We start from the raw sequence: 8250 nt of genomic DNA on the forward strand, positions 1-8250 counted from the left end.
ATTAAATACAAAAATAGCAAGTGCTGTTTAACCCCTTGCGTGCTGGTTTTTTCCCCGCACCGTGTGGGAGAAATAACCGGCGGGCGGGATTCGGACGGCTCCCGGCCGTCATGCGCACATGCCAACCGTGACGCATGACGCCCGGGAGCCGTCATGAGCATGCAAGGGGTAAATTGTTAATTGTATAAATACTCATACATAAGGATACATCTGACATTTTTACAGTGCATGCATATCTCTTACATATATGTGTTGCACAAAGTCAAAAACCTGCCTCCAAATCTCTTAAGGACATACGTTTCTGTTAAGTAATTGTGAAGTGATAACAAGCTGTGTGCCTTTGTTTCCCCATTGCATTAGTATTCAGGTGTTAGGATGCAGATAGCTCCCAGCCAGTATTCTACCCCAACAAAAGGAGGTCTGGTGGCCCTTTAAATTGCCCTTTGTTTTGGGTCCAAATTGAAAGAGAAAATAAAAAGCCCCCTCACTGCCTGCACATTGCTGCTCTGAGCAGACAACATGCCGGGGCTGCTGAATTGTGTCCTGGTGTTGGTAAATTACACCAGGACCAGTTCAGCATATTTCAATTGGGCCAGATGGATCCCCAATCCGGCTGAATAATAGCTGCCAGAGCAGGGATCTGGCTGGTTCCCCTTCATTCCAACACTGCTGGTGACCCAGAGTTATCTGGTAATCTTACTCCTGTCCCAGTGCTTTAAATGGGCAGATACTGTCTGGTACTGAGTACCTGCCCTTCTTTAATTTGAAAGGGCGTGTATCTGCATTTCTCAGCACTCATGCAATACATTTAATGGGAGAGCACTTACATTTCTCAGGAGCAAGCAGGTACGCTAAATAGTGAGTACCTGCACTTCTGTATTTACATTTAAAGCTCTGCCTGTCACCAATCACTGGGAGGCTAGCCTCTTTGTGGCAAGAGCAGAAATGTATTCCTAAAGCATCTAATCGGTCCACACGACCCCTGCCCTAAGCAGCTGCGCCCACTCTTTACTAGTTCTCAGCAAAGGAACAAATCTTTCGATGATAAGGGATGCAGGGAGGGTGATGGTCTTAGGAGAGAGCTGAGTAAGGGATACGCTCTCTAACTCATGCCTAACACTCTCATACTCCTAGAAATTAGTGCAGTCTACCAAACATGAGGAACAACAAGCATTTGTAATGCAGTAGGTTTCGCATTTACAAGAGGTTTAGCTATTGGCATTGTAAATGACAATGCCTGTTATTTGTGTTATTTTTAAAACAGACAAATAAAAGGCATTGTCATTTACAATGGCAATAGCTTAAAGTCTCACAAGTGCGAAACTTATTGCATTGCAAATCCATTCGGCGCCCATGCTATAAAAATAAAATAAAATGTTAATAGAGAGCTTGTCCTGCCTGCAAAAGCTTTTTGAGAAAATAGTGCTCAGAGGCTGTAAATAAAGCCTACTAAGTAACAGCACTTGTAACGGGATGTCGCCATGGGAGGTTCCAAAATGAGACAAGGTGTTACTAAGGAAGGACTACTAAGCCTATTGATCAAAGAACAGCCACAGTTTACAGTGGACAGTGACATAAGCCAATGAAAAATATGGGCGGAGAGTGGGCGGTGCTTCAATACCCTACCTGAATGCAGCATGCCTCACAGAGCAGCATGTGCGTTGCCCAGTCTCAACCTAAAAAGGAGGAAGGAAAGCCACATTGGCCAGCCTAAGTACTAAAACAATATATATTTCAAAGGACACCTTGCCCTACTTGGCTGCCTTTTTCAGTTGGCACATACCTGGAGAATAATACAGATACACTCACAATCTCTCTGAAGAGTTTACGTTATTGCAATACCGAATACAGTAAACACCCCATCTAGGGAGAAGACGTGCCCAGCTCCGCTCCATTGAAATAGATTAACATTTAGGAATAGAGTATTTAAAACACTATTGTATTTACAGAGAAACACACATCACAGAATATATCTAACATGTAATGTCTCTTCGGCTGCAGAAGCATGACAGACTAGAAAGAGCACATATAAATATTTCATTGTTTAAGAAGATCCGATCTATCTTAAGAATGAGATGTATCCAGAGGTTCTGCGTAGCCTGTTCATCTCCTCACCAGTGGTAACCAGGCATATATTGCTAGTTGCTACCTGACTGCTTTGCCAATCAAGTGGCCAGTCAAGATATCACTGTGACTAAACAAAGACTCGGCAGAAGAAATGAGTTATTATTTTTTGTATTGAGTTATCACAGCGGTCTTTCTGGTGGCTCCAAGAGCCTGATATTTGCCCAACACTTATCTGGATGCAAGAAAATCAGATTTTAAATTACTAAAAAGTATTTTTTGAAAGAAGGAAGGAGGAAGTAGAAAAATCTTTGTCTCCTCAGTGGGAAACATGTGGAGATACAACAGAAGAGTCTTAACTTCACTGTAGGAACCAATATCAACATGACTATGGTGATTTCTTCATTATTAGACAACAACTCTGGCTGCTTATTTACAGACATCTAGCAGAAGTAGTGGAGTCAACGAGAAAAGCCACAGAAGAAATTTCCAGACTAGTTAATCTGACAGACATCATCTAGAGGATCCATCATCTTACCCATTCAACATGTGATGCAATGTCATTTGGATTTGCGTTTGAAGAACTGATCAAGGCACAGAACCATCTCTGGAAAATGGAGGCAAGGACAACCAATTCATTCCCATTTGTGGGCTACATGTATATGACCATAAAGTTAGCTGGGGCTATAAAGACATTCTTTGAAAAGGCCCTCCCATTTGCTAGCTAAAACAACATAGGCGGGTAGGCACCACAGTGCCTCTAGAGGGAAAACAAGGCTGTTATTTCATCCATGTGAATCATGGAAACCTTTCCCTGCATCACTAGGAGTGGGTAGAAAGTCAGCAAATGCTAGGAATATGCTATTGAGCTCAGGGGTTTTTAATCTGGAGCGTCAAGTTGTGTTTTTTTCCATAAGGCATTGTTAGAAAGGCTGCTGTTCACCCTAGCAAGAAACTGACAAGTCTGTTTTACTGAGCCCTAACAGGCCACTTGCAAGGGTGGTTAGGAGGGTGGGTCCACCAGTGAAGAAGAGAGTGCAATTACCAAGAAATTTGAAGAATCATGTTTTTATTTCCCCAAGACTGATTCTAAGTCTCGGTGATGAAGAGCTGGAATGTTGTTATTTAGAAATGTGCACTGATGCTCTAGGCCATTAATACCCATATTTCTGGGGGATCACAAGTTCAGTGTATGCTGATGGTTACCTCCTGACTAGCGATGGGACAAACTCTTGTTTACCATCGACAAATCCATAAATCTGTCTGGATCTTCTTGATGTAAGCCTGAGGCACACTAACTTGTTGATTGTTCTTGAATGAACAGCCACAGTAATTAGGTCTGTAGAACGGAGAAATGTCTACTCCTCTATTTCATTCCCCAAATTCAAATTGAATGCTCCCTTCTGGTGAATTTTTTCGACTATTGTTGTGCATATGAAAAAAACTGTGCCGAACTGTTGTGGCAACGGCTCCTCATGAATGTATTGGCATTTGCCTGTCTTGGGGCAGGGCTTCTGGCTTAAAAAGTATGGTTGCCATGGGATTAACTGGGATTTCCTGCAGGAGGAAGAGGAGCATTTGTCCCATAATAAATCTGTTATAACCACCATATACTGGTTGGGTTGTTTACCTATGTCAAAGGCAGATTCATTTTTGCAGACCTGTTGAGTCAGTCAAGCTCCTTTAAAAATTTGGGCCAAAAATTGGTACATGAATTATGGTTCAGTGGAGTGATTGGTGGGATGCTTTATTGTAACCATTTGAAGAAGAGAGAGTGGTGTGTGTAAATAAAAGGTCTAAAAGACTTTCAATAGACCTTGAAAGTATTTTTCTTGGTTGAGTGCACCTTATCACTTAGGTCAATACTCCATTCACCTTGATCTTAGTTTCTATATTCTACCAATGGAAATATATATACACATACATATAGTGAAAGAGCACTAGAGAGTTTCTGCTAGTGTTCTTAATACTCCGCATGAGGCACAGTAGAGACAACAATGATATCACATGCTTACATGCCTCTTTCAGAATATTTAACGCTTTTCTGCCGGACTTGGCTACAATCAGGAAGAGATTTAAAGCATCCAGGATGATCTCTAGGCAGTCCGAGGAGAGCAGGAGCGGAGTAAAAACAGCTTGTTGGCCCAGCTCCTTTGCCCTCACAAAAACTGCTCTTCTCTGGGGGTAGAGAGGAGAAAATGATCCATCCATGGACTACCAGCTGAACTTCTGAACCCCAAACCCATCTTTGGTCTGCCATTCTAGAGGTTGGCTCTCTGCACCCTGAATCCAACATCGTACCAGAGTTTTTCTGATTCTATCCGCTCTGTTCAATTAGGAATAATGAATGTTTTCAGACCTTACAGGTTAAAGGAGAGAGCACGTGGGAAAAGGGATTTGTATCTTGAGGACGTACCATCTACCTTACAGCCTTGAGAACACATCAGCTTTGGTGTGAACATTTAATATAGTCTATTTCCTAAAGAACTGTGTTTTTAGTGGAAAGAAAGACATCTGGAAATCAGGTTAGTGTGTGAACTGATGAAATGTGCATCACCGATTTGACTGTTAAGGAAATGTATGCTAAAATATGCTGGTGCATGTACTACATATAAATGTTTTATTCAACGATTTCAGTGGAAGTTGGGTTAAAGTGACTGCAAACCACGACATAGTCTCAAAAGTACTGGAAGACAAGTTATTTTAAAATAAAATACTATACAAATGCGTTAACTGTTCGTGAACAATGCATGATTTCATAACGTGTACTGTGCTGTATTGATGTTTATTCAAGATAGCGCTATCATGTGTGTTTTCGTTTCAAAAGAACGTTCCTTCATGTACTTCAGTTAATTAAAGACACATTTTTGGGTATTGTAGTCTGCACACTTCGTTACCTTGATACTCGCTGTCGGCTTTGTGAATCATAGTTGATGAGCAAGTAATGTGGCGCACAGTATGGCGATGTCCAGCCTGAACTTGTACTGTATATCCTCTTTCACAAGTTACGAGAAGTAATCATAACTTGCCACTACCTAAATCAGGGCCCATGCACTATCGAGATGTCCTGCAGCCAGCAGCCCTGCATGCAGTGATCACTGTGGGTGGCTTCATGTCTGTACCCAAATTAATAGAGCTCCCCCAGCTCTGCCAGGTACGGCTCAAAACAGTTGGATTCTGTTGTCTGTGAGGACTCCCTGGCATTGCCTATATATTGTTCCGTGGGTAGGGGTCAGACCCAACATTAGTCTCCGTGACAACATATAAGCAAAACAGGACTTCAAACAGTCGTCTTCGTTTCTCTCAGAATAGTGAACTGAACCATTTCACCATCATGAGTATGGCGTGCATCTGTTCCGTAAAGTTGCATCTGGTCTGAGAGCAACAGAACCAATTGAAAAAGTATATTTTCTAGGTCGCTGACTGGAGCAAGTGAAGGAAAGAGGCATTGACTCCCTCAGTTTGAGTACAGGCAGCCATATTTTGTATAAGAGTTTGGCTCTGGTTAAAAACAGTACTTGCCTAAGAAATTAACAAGGTAATGATCAGGCGAGTGATTGTTAGTGCAGCAGGTGCATTGATATTGTGGCTCAGAGGTGTGAGTTCATTCCAATTACAACAACCTTAGTACGTACCCCAGAGGCAGGCAGACTCATTTGCCTTCTTGCATTAGAGCCCATGACGCCCTTGCTATGCCACTGGTAATGACTCTCTAGAGTAGGGGCTAACCTCCTCAGCAGCAGGATCCATGCTCTCTACGAGATTGAAGGCCCGTTCGAGTGGTCTAGTTCTTCAAAGGCCTACAGTTATAACAAAGATGAGTGCCTGTACTGAGCTGGACACTAAGCAAAGTCTCTGGCGTGGCTACAAATAGGGAAATGGCAGAAGAGATAGCATAGAGGTCCTTCTCAGCTGTTGGTATATAAGCAAGTATCTATGGAGAGGGTTCTGTGTTTTTTCTATAAATCTTTCCACATTAGGCATGTCTCTGCCCCTACCTGGAAGACTATTAGAAGAAACTGGCCTTTAAGGAATTATCAGAATGGCCCAGTAGACCGGAGCCTCTGTGATTCTGGGCACCTTCCATGCAAATTTAGTGAACTAGACTCAGTGTCCCTAATTCTAGCTCCTTCCTTTTGAGCACTGCAGGTCACCGGAGCGCCTGCTGACTTTCAACCGTTGTGGAGCAACTGGAGCTGGCAGGCAAGTGGTGTGGGACAACAATCACTTCTAAGGCGAGCAGAGGCCCAATTGGGAAGTATGCCACTTTAGACACCGGGTGTGCATTATGATCAGTCTGAAGAACTGTGCCTACCGACAGGCCTCTTTGGAGGCTATTGGCAGACAACCCTGGAGGAAATTGAAAGGCATTTGCAAGGACAATAGACGGGCCCCTCTGGTGGCCGTTTCAGGAATATATGTCTTTACCACAAATACAAATACTCCGCATGGCATTACCACGCGAATTTTACTTCGCAAGTGGCTTTACCACGCAGCTTTTTAGTACGCAGGTTCTAACATCGCATTTAAAAAACGTTACTTTCAGCAGCTCTTACTTCCATCCACCATAGAAATATGCGTGAAAACACGTCTACCAAAACTAAAAAAGGACTACAATTTTGACGTACACTGCCACGTCTTTGGTGCAGCTCTTTTCTTTTACTTTTTAATGACACTGTAGTGCGTTTTTTTAATTTATGTAACCTGCTCGTTTTTTGTTTTTTTTTAATGGGGGGGAGACCCCCCCAATCCCCCCAACGTCACGCAGAACTTACAAGCAGGACGACCAAAAGGAATACTACTTGCATGGTAAAGACGGTCGTGGAAGGCACCCGCGTTGAAGATACGTTTGCGGGGTAAGTGGATCGTTGATAACGTCATGCGTGGAAAAGACTTCGTTGTAAATGATGTTTCCCCAAATTGGGAGTACTTGTTGCCACAAGCTTATTTTTTGCCCCAGTCCGACGATTGGCCTCTGTGATACCTATGGACAGAGTACTTTGATGGTTGTTGGCAGGCCTCCTGCAAAGTTACTGCTAGAACTCTCTACAGACTTCTCCAGCCGTGATGATACCACGGGGCAGAAATGTCTCCAGCTCACTACAAGGAAGCGTTATACACGCCTTTGTCTTGCAGGATTCCAGACTGAGGAACAGAAGTCTGTCTGTTTTGGCTTTAGTACATTCGCTAAGGAAGCATTTCGCCTACTCCTCCACCCTTTTGATTTTTCTACGTCTTTAATTCAGATCTGCTTGTTCACCCCATTCCCAAACTCTGCCAGTAGAAGGTAAGTAACCAGCGGAACAACTGGGTAGCAAAGTACCATAACCACGATCGAAGAAAAAGGGTTCAAGGCCCGAAGTTGGATAGTAAAAGATAGCCACAAGGTTCCTCCCACTCTTGAGACCCAATGCCACTGCAGCTGCTGCACTATTGATAGCTGCGCCCCTGCCAGAGAAACTTTAAAAATGTAGTAAAGATTGAGATTTGAAAACTGGAACGAGCTCCTCATTTTTGCGCGCATCCCACCAATATTGAGAATTGAAATAGGTCAGTGAGTGAGGTCTTTTTTAATGGAACCACTCCACTTTTAGATTCTCGGGTATTTAAGGCACGTAGGCACAGGTAAAAATGACGAACTAATAGATGCGTCATACTCACCAGCTGATGCGGGGAGAGGCCACGCGCACTCTCCGTGACAGCTACGCAGTCATCCTGGGCAGGTAGAGAGCGTCAGGTGCAGACCCGACGATTCCCACTGGTGACGCTCTATCACACCTCTGCATAACGAGACGGCTGGGCAAAGTCCAACGTGTGAGCCCCCGCCTATGGAAGCGGGTTATCCAACGTCCCCAGTGAGGGCCACGTGCCTCCGTCACAGACCAGCTGACACCGTGCCTTTCACCGTCCCCGAGCTCTGACCTTTATCTCAAGCTTTTTTTAATTAAAGAAAGAAGAGTGGAGGATCCGGCTCAGCAGCCACTCCCAGAAGAAACTCACCTTGGCAGCGATGGGTACATGGTGAAGACTCGGATGTCGCAAATGTGCCCAGGGCAGAAAGACAGCATTCCAAGGCGCAAGGCGCACCCGAACTTCTAGCCTTGTGCAAACACACCCATGCGCTTAGGGGTAACAACAGCTCAGCCCTAGCAATGTCCAGTGAGCTCGTAATGCTAACGTACAGTT

The 8250-nt window shown here is 43.9% G+C and overlaps 1 protein-coding gene across 1 annotated transcript in view; it reads right to left on the minus strand.

The window, feature by feature from the left end:
• Positions 1-7873, minus strand: part of SIGIRR (single Ig and TIR domain containing) — a 135433-nt gene extending 127560 nt beyond the window's left edge. The window contains exon 1 of the mRNA XM_078682722.1: positions 7726-7873. The gene's annotated coding sequence lies outside the window, so the exon portion shown is untranslated. The remainder of the gene's footprint in view (positions 1-7725) is intronic.
• Between the last annotated feature and the right edge of the window lie 377 nt (positions 7874-8250).

This window comes from Lissotriton helveticus, chromosome 3_1, assembly GCF_964261635.1.
Source record: "Lissotriton helveticus chromosome 3_1, aLisHel1.1, whole genome shotgun sequence".
NCBI lineage: Eukaryota > Metazoa > Chordata > Amphibia > Caudata > Salamandridae > Lissotriton > Lissotriton helveticus.